Source organism: Solenopsis invicta, chromosome 13, assembly GCF_016802725.1.
Source record: "Solenopsis invicta isolate M01_SB chromosome 13, UNIL_Sinv_3.0, whole genome shotgun sequence".
NCBI classification, from domain to species: Eukaryota; Metazoa; Arthropoda; class Insecta; order Hymenoptera; family Formicidae; genus Solenopsis; species Solenopsis invicta.
The window spans coordinates 8,046,256-8,066,363 of NC_052676.1; the positions used below are offsets into that span (position 1 = coordinate 8,046,256).

General features: G+C 33.2%; 1 protein-coding gene across 3 annotated transcripts in view; it reads right to left on the reverse strand.

Moving 5' to 3' along the window:
• Positions 1–20,108, reverse strand: part of LOC105203259 — a 227,517-nt gene that overhangs the window by 31,623 nt on the left and 175,786 nt on the right. The window lies entirely within an intron of this gene.

Below are 20,108 nucleotides of genomic sequence, written 5' to 3' on the forward strand. Positions count from 1 at the left end.
CCAAACATCAGAAAAAATCATAACAATAAGAAAGCTGGTAGTAAAAAGTTAATAAAACAAGTGTACATTAGTTTTCTAGTTTTCTTATGTGAGCAAATATATTTGAACTTGAGTATAACAATTTCATTACCATCCTTTGCATGAGTTAGTTATATAGAATGTATAGTCCTATGAAGGGAGAAGCAATGCTGAATTTATAATATACTACCACGTCCAGTAATGTTTTATGTAGACTTCGAGTTTCCACCATCACTTTCAGCATTGTACTTAGATTCTATATTGTTAAACTTCATTTAATATAAACATACTCTGTCGGTATGAAATTAAGATTTATACTGCTTAATACACATGTTACATTTCACGTTTTTAACTGAACAAATGTAATGACTGAGTGATATTGACATTTGAAACATTACATTTGAAATGTTACACAAACATGTAAATGATGTATTGTAATTTTTCAGTTCTCATTTAGATTTAATTTAGATAATCTAATCATCAAGTGTCAATATTGCAAACTGCCGCAGTCACAATGTGGTTGCTTAAGTTAAGAAGAGACACTCGATCAATATACCAATCAAACCTTCGGACATCAATGTGGTTTTTTTTCTTTATATTGAATTCTAGTTGTGTATAATATTTGTGGATGATATCTATCCTAAGAACACATAAAATATATAATGTGTGTAAAAATACAAAATTAATCTAAAAATATCAATCAGGTGAAATTATTATAAATAAGTCAAAGTTATGTTGATAAATACGAAAGCTGTTATAGTGTGCATTTGCTTTGAAAATTCTTTATTAATTTTTTTTAATACATTGATTTTTTTCTCATGGTCGAAAATATATGCAACAAGAAACATATATAAAAAAGGCATAATCATTTATTTATTTAATGTAACACAATAATTTGTAAATGTAGATTAGGAAAAAAGCAATAAGCAAGATTCAAATCTCTGGTACGCAGCGTTTTCACCAACAATTGTAAAGCATCTTACGTATTGAATTACGTCGCTGAGTTTGAGAGGCTTGAAGAACTCTGTATAAGCAAGATGAAAAATTTCAAATTCGATTTTCTTGTGAATGCTTGTGAATTCAATCGATTTTACCAAACATTAGTGGAAGTTTAATACTATAATATGTTTCGGTTCACCAAATCCTAGAGGACAATTTTTGATGTTAAGGCTCCTGAGTACTCGCCGCGGCCATATTGAAGTCGTGACGTCAGAAGCGAGAAATTGCGTGAAATGACACGTAATTTTGTCCGACATGCCATTTGTAAATAAAGCCAATTTGGATAAAACAAACTAAGCAGATGACTTTAAAACACTTCTAAATATATCGGTCACGACTATCCTTTTTCCGCCTAACAATCAGTAAATAGTTGTAAAAAGCATGTAAAGTGAAGCAATTGAAACAGGAAAACACATGGGCACATAATTTTGTCCGACATGCCATTTCTAAATAATGCCAATTTGGATAAAACAGACTAATCAGATGGCTTTAAAACACTTCTAAATATCGGTCACGACTATCCTTTTTTCGCCTAGCAGTCAGTAAATAGTCGTAAAAAGCACGTAAAGTGACGTCTATTTAGACAGGAAAACACACGGATAGCTATTAAAAGGAGTGAAAAATGTACTTTTATGTATAAAATTCAAAGAAACTTTACTCGCGGTCCATTTTTACGTATTTGGTAAATACGAGACAAGTCATGTTTTTACAATGAAACACGTAATAACAAAATGACATGCACGATAACATTTCATCGTCAATCTGTCACGTTTCACGTGTATTAGTTCTAATTTTGTCCGCGACGAAATGTCGCTACCGTCAACGCGAAGTTCTCGGCTGAGGAGTCAGGAGCCTTAATAACGTCAGCTATTCTTAAATGGAAAAATTCTTAAATTTAGAATAAAGTAATCTTAGTACATTATTTTTCTTAGATATATTTAGACAATAAAAATTTGTGACAAATACTTAATATTTTTTACTTAACGATAGAATAATCTAAAGAATATTCCTTTTTTCTTTTTCTTTCTAATAAAATATCATAAAGACTGAAAAGAGAGCTTTGCTTTCTGAATACCAAAAATACCGCGTTCCGTAGTGCAAAAAATTATAAAACTCATTTTACGCGTAGACAAAGATTGCTATCCTTCTCGTAAATGCGTTAATTATAATTCATCGTACCAAATCTTTTTTATGGCAAAACATAGTAGAATATTTGTCTACACGGACTTCCGTCAGCGGTGTTCCGAACTGAATAGCGATTAATCATCGTGCGTTATAACAATGAATAAACATTTATTTTAAATAAAAGAATATGTGTATGTTGACATTTACATGTGTAATTCTTATACCAAGACAATAAGAGCAATTCTTGTATTGTATAATTCAACGCAGAAAAATAAGAATGACCGTCTTAATATTACTTTATTTTGGCACTTTTCTAGATTGCAATAAAATTAAGTATGCACATCAAGAATATTTTTAATCTTGTTAAGCTAGAAATTCTTTCTGAAAGAATAAAAAATAATTATAAGAAGTAAAATGCATTTACTGCGGGATACAAATTTATTAGCTAAAATTAAAAGCGTAATACTTTATCACGCGTAGCTAAGAAAGTGGTAATTATTCCTGAATTAAATAGTGCCTATAATAAGATTTTAAGTCAAAAGACACACTCATAGAGAGATAATTATTATTGGGAATAGAATACTTTTATTTTTTATTTCACTTTTAATTGGAAACATTTTTATACCTGTAATAAAACGATATTGGTGGTATTCCATCGATTTTTTCACTGACGCATATATATATATTATTTAAAGATGTAAACTTTTGCATCGACCGTTTACTGAATATATTCGTTGAAAATTCATAAAACCAGAGACGATAAAAACCGCCTCTAAAAATGAACTATAAAATCAAATATACTACAGGCATTGGATCAACCAATTTCATAGTATACCCTATGATCAGAAAGTACCGGGAATTCTTAAATAAAACAAAATAGAGTTAAATTTCAGGCAAATTTATTTTATCTCCTTCAAAATATGATCCATCTGAAGCAACACACATGTGCCAACGCTTGACCCAGTCCTCCATGCATCCCTGATAGGCCGACGAAGGGATGGCCTTTAGTTCCCTCGTCGCATTCTCTTTGATCTCCTCGATCGACTGAAATCTCTTTCCACGAAGTGGCAACTTCAACTTGGGGAACAAAAAAAAGTCGCACGGGGCCATATCAGGTGAATACGGTGCTTGCTTGATGGTATTTACTTGATGTTTGGTCAAATAATTCAGTACAATTCGGGCTCGGTGCGATGGTGCGTTATCATCATGCAAAATCCAAGAATTGTCGGCCCACATTTCCGGCCGTTTGCGACGTACAGCATCTCTCAAACGCTTCAAAACGGATAAATAATATTCTTTGTTGACTGTCTGGCCTGGTGGAAGGTACTCATAGTGCACAACGCCTTGGCAATCGAAGTAAACAGTCAACATCACCTTCACTTTTGAGCGGCTTTGACGCGGTTTTTTCGGTTTCGGCTCGTCTTCGAAGCGCCACTCGGACGATTGTTGCTTTGTTTCCATGTCAAATTCATAGACCCATGTCTCGTCGCCCGTAATTATCCGTTTCATGAAGGTTGGATCACTTTGGGCTTCAGAAATCATCTCTTCAGCAACTGTCTTTCGGTGATGTTTTTGCAAGAACTTCAGATCCTTCGGAACGAGCCTGGCTGCCACGCGTCTCATACCCAAAACATCAACCACAATATGCTGTGCCGTTCCATATGCCAAGTTCACTAGACATCTCTCTTAAGCTGGTATGACGATTTTCAAGCACCATTTCTTTCACTTTCTTCACGTTTTCATCGGTGTTCGACGTCGATGGATGTCCGGAACGAGGGAAATCTTCCACCACTGTACGACCACTTTTAAAGTCTTTATACCACTCGTATGCTCTTGTTTTTGATAGAGCAGATTCGCAAAATGCTTTTTGCAACATTTTCAGTGCATCGGCACACGAAATTTTGTTCGCAACACAAAATTTCAAACAAACTCTTTGTTCAACAAAATTATTCATGGTAAAATGCGGCAAAATGAAAAAAGTTGACTGATGTAAACAAACGCCAAGCAGACACTAATGATCGGATGGCACTAAAACCTGACAGATGTGCGTCTTAAGGTCGTACCAACATAAGAAAAAAAAATAAACCGGTTCCCGCATGCGCGGTACTTTCTGATCATAGGGTATAATAACACACAATCCGTTTGTTTTCTGTTCCTGAGCTCTCTAAATAAGTGTACTTAAAATGAAATAGATAGATGTTTCAAAGTTAGCGAAAGCAAGAAGGAACGTTCCAGTGCAGTAATAGAAAACAATCCTAATGTGTATATTAAACCCGTTCTAACACAGAACGAGAAAACAGCTCAACAGAGCTAAAAAAAAACCACGAACAGCAGGTTCACACAGTTGAAGATGGGCCCCAACGGGCAACAACGTTTCTAACGTCGCGACTCTTATATCCTAGTCGCGGAATCTTAAACAGGAGAAACTACTCGCGAGCGCGGCCATCTACCGGCGCGCGCGGTACTAAGCGACGCAGATCGGCGCCCGACCGGCCCGGCGATCGACGCTCGCTCTCTCTCTTTCGCTCTTGCGCTTGCCGGACTACCGTTCTACAGACGCTTGGTGTATGTTGTATAAAATATACATACAAACATACAATTGGAAGATTGCGATATTTTCTTTCCAATAAATTTAAGAACTCGCAATATTAATCAGGATGCGCTCATGCACATGATTATGATACCGTCAAATTCGCGTATACAATAATTACCTTTTTAAAAAAAGGTAAAAAAAGGCGCCTATGTATGTGCGCGCATCTAAAAATCTTTATTTTTTCAACCCAAATAATATGTATTAATTAATATTTTCTACAAAATCTCTTATTCCAACCTAAGTGGTATTTACTTAAAATAAATATCTTGAAATTGTGTAATCTAATAAACATGATATACGTCTAATAAACATGATATACGTTTATTAAAAAAAATGCGTAAAATCTTTTAAAGTGCGCCTATTATGAAGAGAATATACTTTTTCTACAAAATCCATGGTAGTATTTATATTTTTTTGAAAAATGTTCCTATTCTTTCTAACCCAACTGGTAGTATCTTTAATTTTTATACAAAACCCACGTGGTACTATCTCTTCTCTGTATTGTCATTGAAAAATCTTCCTATTGCAAAAATTCAAATGATAGCATCTTTAATTCTCATTAAAAAATTGTATTCCAACTCAAGTGGTATTTCAACATTTAATTTCAAAGAATTAAAAAGGAAACAATACAAAATGAGAAAATTTTATTGAAATAAAAAATTTTTAATGTACAAAAACATGGCGCTGATGATGACAAGATGACAAAAAGTACTACACCACATACTACACCATAAGTCGCATACGGCCACAGATATCTATCTAACAACTAGATCGCTACCTTCGGCTGAATAGCTGTGTCCGGCAGGATATCCGGATTCGGCCATCTTACCCAACAAGAAAATGGCGTCTACGCGTAGATTAGGTTAGTGCGTATGTGTTTGACAGGTTTGACAACTAAACCAGTTAACCGCTGAGCACCGTTGAGCATATTAATTGCCATTATCGAGTGTGCTTTTTCGATATCGTGCCATAATGACAAGCAAGAGCAGCATTAGAGCGGCATTGGAGCGGCCATTTTGTTGTAGGTAACATGGCTGAAACCGGATATCCTTCCTGCCTCAATACTGTCATATGCTAATGCCACAGGTTAGCGATCTAGTTTAGTATAGATATCTGTGCATACGGCTGACTGATGTACATATACCAGCACCACTCGTGTCAAAAATATGAAAGGGAGAATTCTTGAAGGCGACGACGACGTTTCTTAAAGATTAAAGATGAATATTTAGATTTGCGTCGCGATATCTCCGCTCGTAGGGCACGGAGAAACAAAATAAAAACACTTTTATTATACAAGTCGTCATTTGAAACTACTCAGAACTTGATCGGTTCAACCGAGATCTGATTATCTTGGGTGTTTGAAACTCGCTGATTCGCGTAAAAGAGTGTCGGTCTGAGACTTTCACAATAAAAAAAACTTTTCTACATGGGTGCGAGTCGCGACCGCGCCTCTAGATACAGGAATACTTCATCCCGTTCATCTGTCGGCAGTGAAAAAATCAATGGAATACCACCAATATCGTTTTATTACAGGTATAAAAATGTTTCCAATTAAAAGTGAAATAAAAAACAAAAGTATTCTATTCCCAATAATAATTATTATCTCTCTGTGAGTGTAAGTCTTGACTTAAAATCTTATTATAGGCACTATTTAATTCAGGAATAATTACCACTTTCTTAGCTACGTGTGGTAAAGTATTACGCTTTTAATTTCAGCTAATAAATTTGTATCCCGCAGTAAATGCATTTTACTTCTTATAACCATTTTTTATTCTTTCAGAAAGAATTTCTAGCTTAACAAGATTAATATTCTTGATGTGCATACTTAATTTTATTGCAATCTAGAAAAGTGCCAAAATAAAGTAATATTAAGACGAAGTTATTCTTATTTTTCTGCGTTGAATCTAGAGGCGCGGTCGCGACTCGCGCCTACGTAGAAAAATTTTTTTTATTATGAAAGTCGCAGACCGACCCTCTTTTACGCTAGTCAGCGAGTTCCAAGGACGCGAGATTATCAGATCTTACAATTAGTAACAGCTGAACCGATCAAGTTCTGAGTAGTCTCAAACGATAGCTTGGCCCCGACTTGTATAATAAAAGTGTTTTTATTTTTTTTCTCCGTGTCCTACGAGCGGAGATATCGCGACGCAAATCTAAATATTTAATCTTTAAGAAATGTCGTCGCCCTCAAGAATTCTCCCTTTCATATTTTTGACACGAGTGGTGCTGGCACTTTGACTATATAAATATGGACTGCTAGTACCCCTCCACTTTCCTATGTTTTCGTGTAAGAAAGATCTGCAACGCTTCCATCTCCTAAGTGGCAGAAATGTGAAACAAAAAAGCGAGACAGCAATAGTAGAAAATCAGAAAAGAAAGAGACGGAATACAATATATCGCTTTGAATTTATACGTTCACTCCAAAATATGCGATTATATTTCTGTAAAATAAGAATTAATTTTGCTAAATTAAAAGAAAATAAATATAAAATATACACATTTTATTATTAAAGATATATTTAAAAAAATTATATAATTTATATATATATATATAAAATAATAAAATATTAAAGCAAAAAATAGAAAGTAATTAAAAATAAAAACAAATAAGTGATGTCGTATAAATAAAAGAAAGCCTCATTAGAGAACCGTCATTTTCGGGTAATAAAATGTACAGTATAAATTATTGTCCGCTGAAAATAACAGTTTTAATTAAATTACGTCTTATGAAGTCTTTGTGTTCATTCAACGTAATTATTTTACCTTCATAAGCTAATTTAACGTTCAAATAATACGTAATAATTAATTTTATTATTACATATTTGTGATTCTTTAATATTTCTGGATCTTTAATATGTGTGTCAAAGTTAATAAATAATGTATCTAATCTTAGATTTCTTAATGTTTCTTGAATCATTGTAGGAATTATATTTCTCATTTTTAATTTATTTTCTAATTTAAAAAAATTAAAAAGTTTAGGTTACAATGCAATTAACTAATAACTTACCCAAAAAATGGTACAGGAATGTGTTTCTCCTTTACATTTTTATATTTGGTTGATTTACAACCATTTATAAAACAATATACTACTATTGTATTATATCACTCAATCGCACAAATGTTTATTACTGTCGCGTATAAAAGCCACACACCACACCATATGTTATTTTATACTGGAAATCGTCGCTTAGGAGATGATGGCGTTGTAGATGTTTCTTACAGCCTAAAAGAGCCAACTAGCAGTCCATATTTATATAGTCAAAGGTGCTGGCATACATCAGTTAGCCGTATGCGTCTTATGGTGTACTTGTGGTGTATGTGGTGTAGTACTTCTTGTCATCTTGTCATCATCAGCGCCATGTTTTTGTACATTAAAAATTTTTTATTTCAATAAAATTTTCTAATTTTGTATTGTTTCCTTTTTAATTCCTTGAAATTAAATGTTGAAATACCACTTGAGTTGGAATACAATTTTTTAATGAGAATTAAAGATGCTATCACTTGAATTTTTGCAATAGGAAGATTTTTCAATGACAATACAGAGAAGAGATAGTACCACGTGGGTTTTGTATAAAAATTAAAGATACTACCAATTGGGTTAGAATAGGAACATTTTTCAAAAAAATACAAATACTGCCATGGATTTTGTAGAAAAAGTATATTCTCTTCACAATAGGCGCATTTTAAAAGATTTCACGCATTTTTTTTAATAAACGTATATCATGTTTATTAGACGTATATCATGTTTATTAAATTACACAATTTCAAGATATTTATTTTAAGTAAATACCACTTAGGTTGGAATAAGAGATTTTGTAGAAAATATTAATTAATACATATTATTTGGGTTAAAAAAATAAATATTTTTAGATGCGCGCACACACATAGGCGCCTTTTTTTATCTTTTCTTTGAAAAGGTAAATACCACTTAGGTTAAAATAAGAAATTTTGTAGAAAATATTAATACATATCATTTGGTTTAAAAAAATAAAGATTTTAGGCACGCACACACACATAGGCGCCTTTTTTTACCTTTTTTTAAAAAGGTAATTATTGTATACGCGAATTTGACGGTATCATAATCATGTGCATGAGCGCATCCTGATTAATATCGCGTATTCTTAAATTTATTGGAAAGAAAATATCGTAATCTTCCGATTGTATGTTTGTATGTATATTTTATACAACATACACCAAGCGTCTGTAGAACGGTAGTCCGGCAAGCGCAAGAGCGAAAGAGAGAGAGCGAGCGTCGATCGCCGGGCCGGTCGGGCGCCGACCTGCGTCGCTTAGTACCGCGCGCGCCGGTAGATGGCCGCGCTCGCGAGTAGTTTCTCCTGTTTAAGATTCCGCGACTAGGATATAAGAGTCGCGACGTTAAAAACGTTGTCGCCCGTTGGGGCCCATCTTTAACTGTGTGAATCTGCTGTTCGTGGTTTTTAGCTCTGTTGAGCTGTTTTCTTTTTCTGTGGTAGAACGGTATTGATACACATATTGTGTTATTATATCCTATGAAATTGGTTGATCCAATGCCTGTAATATATTTGATTTTATAAGTTCAAATTTAGAGGCGGTTTTTTATCGTCTCTGGTTTTATGAATTTTCAACTGAATGTATTCAGTGAACGGTCGATGCAAAAGTTTACATCTGTAACTAATATATATATATATAATATATATATAGTAGAGTATATGTTATATTTTTATATTTATTTTTATGTTATATGTACCTCTTAAAATAGTTTTTTATTTAAAGCAGAAGTGATATGAATGAGAACGTGTATTTATTATTCAAAATATTCATATTTAAAATGGATACACCTCGTTTTATTTCCAATAAAATTCAATGTTTTTGCATCAAGATTATAATTATGGCGATTTATCATGCCTTCGTAAACCATAAACGTACTGAAAAATGGAATTAATCATTTGCAATCTTAATTTATTATAAATTTTAATCTTTCATAATATTTAATTGGCTAAATAATTTGAACTTCGGCATTCAAAAATGATAAAACTAAAAATGTTAGAATTAGATTAGCAAAATATTCTTAAGAGAGAGTTCTCTCCTGTATTTCTGGAATTTAAAACTTTATGTCAATACTTTATCGTGTTATTAACATTCTGCCATGTAATATAGTGTACCTTTTGGTGTTGCGTTTTAGTACATATAATTTGAAACTCACTTTTAATGAACTCTTGACAAAAAGATGTTATTGCCTTAGGTTTTTGATGTTTCAATACATTACCTACGCTAAAGAATGAGATCTTTTCTAAAGTTCTCATTATCAGGTACTCTGTTTTAAATGTAAATATAATTTATACAGAAAACTCGTGCATCTCTCTTTAAACATTTTTTTATCTTGTGAAATAATGTTATTTGATCTTGAATGGCTCAGTTGGTCTTCACATTGATAGTCTAAAAGTGGATTGTTTTTTATACGTGAAGAATCACTCCGAATAGATTAAAAGGCAGAGCGTTGATGAGATCTTTTTCTCTTGTCTTCAAACAAGAGGATTTCATTTTATAAAAGGACTCCTCCAAGTCAAGTTTTCAAAATGTGTTCTAAGGCAAAAATAAATAAAGTCTATTTTGACAAGACAATTTTGTTTATTTTTATTTGAAAGTTAATTTAGGAACTTGATATCTTCTATTAGGAAAGGTTCTAAATATTAGCATATCTAATCTCAACTAAGATTTTGACAATAAGTCATTTCTTTGCATGTGCGAAAAATATTTCGTAATATTCTTGCTCGTACAATTTTACGAATAGAAAGGGAAATTTTTGCAACTATTGTGTCCTGTAATACTTCTTTGCAAATTTCAAAGCGAAAGGACTGGTGTTGAGCGAATTAATTTACTGGAATAAATTAAACATCAAAGTTTCCAATCGTTTCTTTATCCTTATTGCACTGTTTCATGAAACATTTAGTATTTTAAAATGTAGCTAAAACGATTTATTGTTGGTTAATACTTAATTAATGTCTCAATGTTTAAAAATTGGTATTCATGGGCAGTTTCTGCGGCGAGTGTACCTTTTCTCAGATTCCCTCGCGGCTTTATATTGGAAGTAAAAGCTATGAATCAATCTGGCCGAGGTTGTGAATTCCGTGGAAATTCCTTGCCGGAATTTCGGAAGGTGCGCGACGTAAACCTCTCGAAAATCCGTTTGAGGTCGAAGACCGGGGTCCAGCAAAGCTCAATATAAATCAGAGTCCGACGAAGCGCCGGCCGTTGCGGCTCCCGTCTTCCATCGGTATCTTTCGTGTCCATCTCTTTCTTCCGCCATCCGACCCGCATCCGATTCCCGGACACGTAATTACGAGCGTTAGGTGAAGAACTTATGAGACCGGGCTCCTCGTGACCGCGCCGACCCCGCGCACCGCCGCAAAAAAGAGCCCGCGCGCGCGCGCGCAATGAAAGAGAAATGTTTAAGCTCGAAAAGCGCTTGCCGCTTCTTAAAGAAGAACTCTCTTGCGGGTGATTACCCGCAAAAGTAAATGATAATCCAGGATAGATAACGACGAGAAAGTAATCATTTTTCTAAGGTCCAGTCAACAAAGAGTGAGGATTGAGGAATCGGCGAAAATTTTTATCCCGCCGCAACTGGGAACATTTAATTTGTAAATGTAATCGCAGTTTGCGGCTGAAAAAATAAAATATTTCGCGTATTTACAATTTGCACGAACGCAGGTATGCACACGCTAGCAAAACTCTTTTTTTACAGAGAAACAGGTATAATCCTAAGAGTTATCTCTGCAGTTTGTATTTTTAAAGAGTAAAATAGAGATAAAAGAGATGTGTAGAAAATAAAAAAAACGCGCTTTTCATTTCCGTGTTACATATATATATATTTTTTTTCACTTCAATTTTGATCCTTCCATATTTTTTTTTCTATTTTCCACGTTCGCGCTTTTCCTGCGTAGAATTTCAAAACACGTTACAATCCAGCGTCGGTTCGCAGTCGAAATAATTTTTACAACTGGAACAACGCGGGCTTGCCCCGGGGGTCGCGTAACGCTTTCGTTTAAACGAAGCGACGAGCAAACAGGACGAGAATAATCGTCTTTGGCCTCGCGCGCCAGGGGTAGACGCTCGGCAGCTTCTCGCCCTCGTCTCGAAACAATCGCAACTATGCCCCAACAATTTATAATTCCAACGTTGCCGTTCCTTCGCCGCATCCCCGGGACCGGCGGCGAGTCCCGTGCACAGTGCACAGTTAAATGTTATTACTTCAGTCGTTGCAGATAATTTCCGTCGGTTGTCCGCTGGGGCGAATACCTCTCCGCACGGCCCGCTTTCACGAGAGACGACGAGTGGTCGTCAACCGGAGCTCGTATGAAAAGGTTGCGAATAGAAATAACGTTGCATTACGCGAAGTCAGTTAGCCACCTTCTTACCTCTGCCAGGGAGCGGAAGATGATGGAAGAGGAAAACATCAAATGTATTATTGGAGAAAGATAGGGATAGAAAAAGACACTGGTAGAAATAGGAGATAGAGGAGATAGATAGAGATAAGAAGAAGAATCGTTTGTGTTGAAATTTCTGAAATCGTTTTAACAATGTTTCTCAAAGAAAGAATAGTTCCAATGAAGTACCTACAGCCATTGACACAATTATTAGGCACCTTATTTATTTTACAATTTTTTTCAAATAAAGGAAATAAATAACATTGTTTTTATAAATGTTATCAAAAAGCAAGGGTGCCTAATAATTTTGTCAATGGCTGTAAAAGTGTAACTAGATATAGATCTGAAAGTAATTTTGTTATACCGTTAAAATAATTAGAACTTTCAAATACGATGAGCAATGTTACAAAAAGTTTCGATACACGATTTCAAAAAATGATGTTAAGTGTAACGTGATTTAAAAAATTGATTGAAGTATGTTAGAAAAAGTAACACAAATATTATGTGAAAGCTTGAGGGGGGAAGGTCATGTAATCTGCCGAAAAAAGCTGATTTTCATAAATTTTTATGCGGCACAAGACTTTTAACGAACTATCCATAACTTTTCTCACATATTTCTTGTAATTCGTAGATGTAGAAGGAATTTTTTAAAGCCAAATTAGTTCAAATATAGCAGCGTAATGACGTTCGCTCTCCAAGTTCTGATTTTTGAGGGGGTCAAATGGCGTACAATGCAGTATTCTTTTACCTCATCCTGAAATAAAAAATCGAACGAATCTGTTTTTATGATAAAATTGCATATCGGAAGAACCTAAATCCGATAGTAAAAAATACTAAAATAAAAATTCTACGCCGTTTTGAAAAAAAAAATGTCGAATTTACACATAATTTTTTCATTTTACGTGATAAAAATAATTTGGATAGTTATTCTTACAAATTTTATAGGTACACCATACACGGTGGAGAATTTAGTAAAAAATAAACATGCACCGTCTCTAGCTATATTGATCGAATATTTTTTTAGTTATATTGCACGCCGTTTTGAAAGACATAGTTTCGAGAAAAACGCGTTCAAAGTTTGAAACGCGCGTGACTATCTACTGGACGCGCACGTATGAACTTGTATGTAGGATCGTTAATATGTCAATCTCCAATATGAGGACTTGAAATTTAAATTCTTGAAATGTTTTGGTACATATGTACACAAAAAAAAAAAATTTACATGAACTTCCTCCCTTAGAAAATAAAAAAAGGTGAAACAGACTCTGCAGTTTGGAAACAAATTATGGAAGTATATTTCTTCAGTAAAATTTTGACTACCGTTACCTCTAGTGCAGTGCACACTAAAGAGAATTACAGATCCTTCAATAAGAGCTGCGACAAAGTGAATAAAAAATGTCGGATAGAAAGAGATAACAATATTTGCCTTCTTTCTCGCATGAATGCATGAACAGAAAGAGTAATGAAACGATGGTATTATAGAAAATAAAATATAAATCTTGTAGGTATTATAAATTTATAAAGATGACCAGATACTCGGTTACTTTTTATAAGTCTGAAAACGGTTATCCACTTTTTTATCACAACACAAGTTTGATCAAGTGCTTTAATGCGTCGCGTATAATAAGTTGCAAAAATAAAAGTTCAAAATTGGACACGTACAAATTATATATTTTTATTTAAGATGAGATTAAGATTTTATTTATTATTATTTAGGCTTATTTAAATTCATCTTTCTTATAACTATCTGTCTCTTTACTTTATTTTCTTTTTCCTTTTTCGAAAAAGTAAGAAGAAACTCTGAAATATATCAAATGGATCATAAATAACGGATCAATCAAAATACTCCATTTGTTTCAATTCTTATTAAAGAATTTCTAAAGAAGATAAGAGTTTCCAGAAGTATCTGGATAACTAGCGGATACGCTCATAAAATGATAGAAATGAATACGTAGTATGCTTCATGCGTATGTGCGCGTTTATTTGTTCGCTGTTTTTCGTTGTATCTGTCGTACGTGATTTGTATATTGTTACCTCGTGTAACATGGTTTTAGTGACACACGTCTATCTGCGATAAGTAACAGTATAACGGTATAATATTTTTACAATTCCATACAAGTACAGTTATGAGCTAAAAGGTTGCAACACATTTTCTTCGATTTTTTTGGAATGTAGACTTACTCATCGATCGGTGAACGTAATTGGTTGGACCCACATGTAAGAACCAATTACGTTTGCCGTTTGATGAGCAAGTCTACATTCCAAAAACCATCGAAGAAAATGTGTTGCAACCTTTTAGCTCATGACTGTACTTCTTTTAATGAATTTGTTAATAACTATGTACAATGCTGTGAATGTTTTTTAACTTTGTTTTTTAAAGTAATAAAAATAGTAATGAATTATGTTTATTTTGAAAAATTGTAATGTGTGCAATTTTTGTATTAATTTTTTTTATAAAAAAATATAAATTTTCCAGATAGAAAAGGCTTTATTTTATTTGAATGATAAAATTGCCGTTCTGTCACACATGTATTTTTATATTTGAATAATTGCATTATGTCATATTATATAATACGTGTTACACACGTTGCATCGTATATTTTACTTTTGTTACAAATACACTTCCCAATTTTTCAGAAAATATATTGTCGTTACTTCTCTGCCACTTTAATGCCACATGAATTTGGAGTGCGATATTTCAATCTTAATTTCCGCGTAAGCGCCTGGATGAGCAAAGTTCTATATTGATGCTGCCATTTTGCGGGCACAAGTTACGTGCACCAATCACTCGGAAACCCCGAATGTCCATACCCTCTAATTCTAAGGACTTTAGAGAAGATTAAAGACTCTACAATCAGAGTCTGGACATAAGACAGCCAGGTTTGATTGGTTTGGTTACTCCTAAGAGAGAAAAAAAAAGTAAAAGAGACTGAACAAAAAATCATTATAACACTAAAATGACGTCAAATGATTTCAAAATGGTATATTTATTAAAAGTCATTTTTAACATCAATGACGATTTATTTTAATGTCATTTTAACATTATTGTGATTGTTGTTTTGGGAAAAGAGAAAGAGAAAAATTCTGTACAACACGCAATATTGCAACATAACAATAATATTGCTGTAATATTACAATATCGCTGTAATATTACTGCGATATTGTAACATTATCGTAATATTGTTGCAATATTAAGTGCTGTGCAGGACTAGTGACAGTATGTCCTTGTCTCGCAGGATCTTGCCCATACTTGCCTTATTGTCACAGACTCTGATTATGAAGTCTCTAGAGAAAATATCTAATAACCCACTTTCATTCAATAATCATCACTGCAATAACTACTTTTTGCTCTATTTAATTTTTTAAAGTCCATTGTAATTTATAATTCACAGCATGTCAAAGTTGAAGTTTAATCCTTAAGGAATTAAAAAGAAACTGTTTTTCTCGTGTACGCAGAATTTATTAATATATTTCTTAAATAAAATTTCTATAACAACTAATTAATAAGAATACTCTTTCTAATCATAATTTCTAAACATACAAAAAACGCAAGAAAACATAAGAAAAAAAACAAGGAAAATGATTAACTATTAAGCTGTAAAAGAAGAGTAATGTCAAAACGCATTATTTCAAGTATATTTAAGAAACAATAAATAATACATATATTATAAAATATATTTAAAAATGGTCTACTTCGACATAACAAGCAGCAATTACTCAAAGAGGAATTACAGCAATATTTGAAGATGCCCGAAATTTCCAGCAGCTGTTTAGTTGGCATACTTAGTGCACTTGTTTTGAATATAATATACTTTATTCACGGGAATCTTATTTACTAGTTTAAAAATATTTTTTGTAATCTTACAGAAAGTCATTCACTTTGAAAAATTCAAAATACATGCAACCATACATATTCATTTTATATCGAATGTCATTTATAAAACGAAACGCCAGGTTCAATTAAACTTTTGGTCCAACTAAGCTTTGAAAATTCGTTTCGAATCCCTCTCAATGGAAATATTTGAAAACCACGGTAACATTTCAATTTGTATATTCAAGAGAAGCACAATGTTGACACAAATAGTCGCTCGTATAAATATAAGTAGAATTTGTGAAAGAAATCCTCGCTGGTCAGCGAGCGGGTAATATTGGGAACCAACTCCTATGTACGCGCAGGATAAATATTACAAAATATTTTACGTCATGATAAAAGAACAAAATTAAAATATATTCAACGGCATAAAACGTTTTGCCGAGAAAGATCGCAGTGAAATGACGTTTTTCATCAGTTGGCACGGAGTGGAGGGACGGTGCTATGCTTTTTAGTTCGTTGACATTTTCATCTCTCCCTTCTTCTCCTTGGCAGGCGGGACATGGCTGCGTGTATCGGTACCAGCGACTGCTGGTTTTGCACTCGCTCCTTCCCTCATGGTGAGCACTTCTCGGTAATGCGCTTCTCGGTGCATTAACTCAGGCCGGGCACACAGTACGCGCACGCATACCTATGTCAAACCTTTTGTGGTGCGGCACAAACGCCGGCAGCGCCGCGCCGCCGTGAGCTTAACGCTAACCATCTTCCGTGCCCGTCGGCGAAGAAACGCAAGCGGCTTCCTTCCTCTTCTTCCTCTGCATCTTGACGGTCCCTTTCGCGATTAATTGTCCTACACGAGCAATTTCTGCGCCAGTTGAATCGTAATTGCTCGACTTGACAACAACGATTTTTCCACCAATCTCGTTTACTTAGAACATTATCTCTTCATTAAATTGTGACAATGTATATTTTGTAATGTAGTTTATCAGAGTTTATTGTCGCATAGTTAAATCTATTTCATTAAATATCAGTCCGATCAATTACATTGATTTATTGTATCGTATAGAATGAATTTAAAAACAGAAAACTTTTTTAATTTTTCCAAAAGATATACGACTTCTGACAGCACACGATATCGTACAAATATTCTAGAATATTTTATCTTAAGGTTATAACATTACAAAAACGTTGCGAAATGTTATTGTAATATTACATAGTAAAATATCCGCGTTTGGAAATATTGCATTGCAATATTGTAGTATTGTAGATTACATTATAATAATCCGTATTCAAAATATCATTTTTTGACATCATTATTTTGTGTTTTTGAAACGTTGCTACAACATTATTGAAGTAATGTTGCAAAAAAATCTTGGCAATGCCTCGTTGCAACGTTGTAGCAATGTTGTTTCAAGTCTCTGTACTCTGTTTTTTTTTCTATAGAATGTGTCTTTATAAGTATATCTTAAGATTTATGAAATTCTTTTTAGTGTTTCAAGGTGCATCATTATTATTAAAATCGACTTAATTTGTGATAATTTCAATTTAATTTATGATTGTGTTTCAAGTCCGACAATCTATATCAGCGCACAGTTTATAAAATTGAAAAGTGTATTCACAATTTGATAAAAGAATCTGTATCTTGGTGCTAAAAGGGCCGATGTCCAAAATTACAAAATTCGAGTTATATATATCAATAAACTCTAAATAAGTTTAGAGTTCATTTGGTCCTTTTAGCACCAAGGTACAGAAATATTTTTAAGCATATTATTAGGCATCAGGATCCGCTATCTAAAAATTAGCTTACAATTAGAGAAAAGACGGGGGTTGAGATATGTATGGGGTGGCGAGGTACCACGACATTATTCGTATAATTTACGTTGAATTCTAAAAGCAATTGTTAAAATTACTTCGTTACAGTCTAGACATTGTAGAATTGTTAATGATTATTGGTTTTTACTGTGTTTTTATAGAAGTTAAATTTCAGTTCTGCGCAACGATTTTTACAGATGTATACTCTCTACGTAATTTTGAGAAGTAAGCCAGTATTAATATTTAACTTTAGTTTAGCTCTTGAAGCCCTTAATTGGGCGCTTTTAAATAATGTAATTGAATTTAATGTGTGTCGTAATATATGTATGAATTTGGCATGTAAAGTTATATCATGTAGTGAGAGGGGTCGTGAGATCGTCGTGAGCAAAATTTGAATTATAAATTGTAAGATCGCTCTTGCGATTTTACAGCCTTACAGTGGATGTTGCATAATGTTTATTAACAACCAAAAAAATTATTTTAAACAGTTATTCTTTAGGCCAAAGAACTTAATTACTTTAAAAGGTTATCATTTCTCTTAAAATGAAATACATTCTGTAAAATGTTTATAAAACTTTGTTTTGTGGCACTTATTGGCGTGTAAGATTCACGAAGAATCATTAAGTTGTGTGTCCTCTTTATATAATTGTAAGTGCCTTTTATGTAAATTGTTAGTATTTTTCTAACGCATCTTTTTTTCCTTCTTCAGTGAATTCTAAATTATGTTATATACCTGATAAATTTATAGCTACATTGGTAGAACTCTGTCGCTAACAAATTGGTGTTAATAAGAATTGTGTCGTGTTAATATACTGAGTTATTTGAAAAAAAAAGAAAAGCAAAGTAATATTTCACTACCCCCTTTCTTCCTCTACAGATTTGAAAATAATTTTGATGAATGCTCGAGCGCCTTACATAATTATATTCCGATGGACCAACAAAATTATTTTCAGATCTGTATTCATCTTAATTTTTAGATACTTCAGCGAAACCGTTCTTTCTATGTACAAAAAAAATCCGAGTTCTGTAGATAAGGAGCGTCGAAGGAAATTGAAAAATATCGAAACTTACTAAAGCTTCATTGGAACCCGTCTCATAAGAAAGATGAAGAAATAAGTTTGAAATATAAATGGTATAAATTTACGGACCATTGAGATGAAAAGAAAGTGTATTGAATCGAGATTTACTGGAAAATGATAAAGTGGAACGCTTGTAGTGTTATTTAGGAGAGAAAGAGCTCAAATTAAATTTACAGTTAACTTTTTTGTATGTTTACTTCAATCTTATATCCTACCAAACAGTTTCTCGCTTGCGATTTCGAGAGAATCGGAAGTGCTAGAGTATCAAGGTAGATGCAAGGCAGACGGCGGCGCGGCGGGCGGAAACCTTGAAGAACGAGAGTAGGACGTGAAATGAAAGCGGATGTCGCGGCCGAGAGGGACGAAATCGTTAAAAGGAATGCGCAGTCGAGCGAAAGAGGCTTTGAGAGGTCTCGGCGGAGTAGGCGTCGGTCATCCAGTTGAAATAATGTAGAGAAAGCTCTAAAAAGCCAGAAATTCAGGAAGACATCTGCCACCCCCATTTTATTTTAGTTTCCTTAGCATTTGGGGGAAGAAAATTTTCTGTGACATTTCTTCTTACCTCAGAGCTTCAATTCTGCAGTAATGATGTTAATTTTCTTTATAAATGTGATATTGTATAATCGCATCTTGTTTAAATATTTAAATATGATTTTTTTGGGAAAAACTCGGAAAATATGTAAAAATTTTTTTATATTTTCAGCATTTATTAAATATATTGAAACCTGTACTGTAGTCACTAAAACAGACATAAGTTTATTTTAAAGTAATACCTCTTAATTTTGGGAAACTGAACCATTGTACCACATTAATACTGATAAAAATATGATTTACTAAATTGAAAATTTATTAGAAAAGGCACTATCTTCTTAGCCAAATACCATATGGACATATATGGCAAATACTATATAGACACATTCTTTTCTTAAATTTATAATAGCTTTGTCAAAGATAAGCTTTTAAAAACGTTTATGTTTAATCCTCAGCTACAACAATGGATTTTTTAAACCCCGAAAAAAACGTTTTCAAACGCAATGTTAAAAATCTGAGTTATTTAAAAACAAATAATATAAATGCATAAGCTTTTCCCTTTTATACTTAAAATTAAAAATATTTTAATAAAAGATAGCTTTATGGAAAACACATTTTTTTATTGTAAAATAAGGTTGATTGTACTTTATACTTGAAGTAGTAAAATTGTAAGTAAAAAATAAAAAAAATTTTTGCGAAATATTTTACAGATATTTTTTAAAATTAATGTT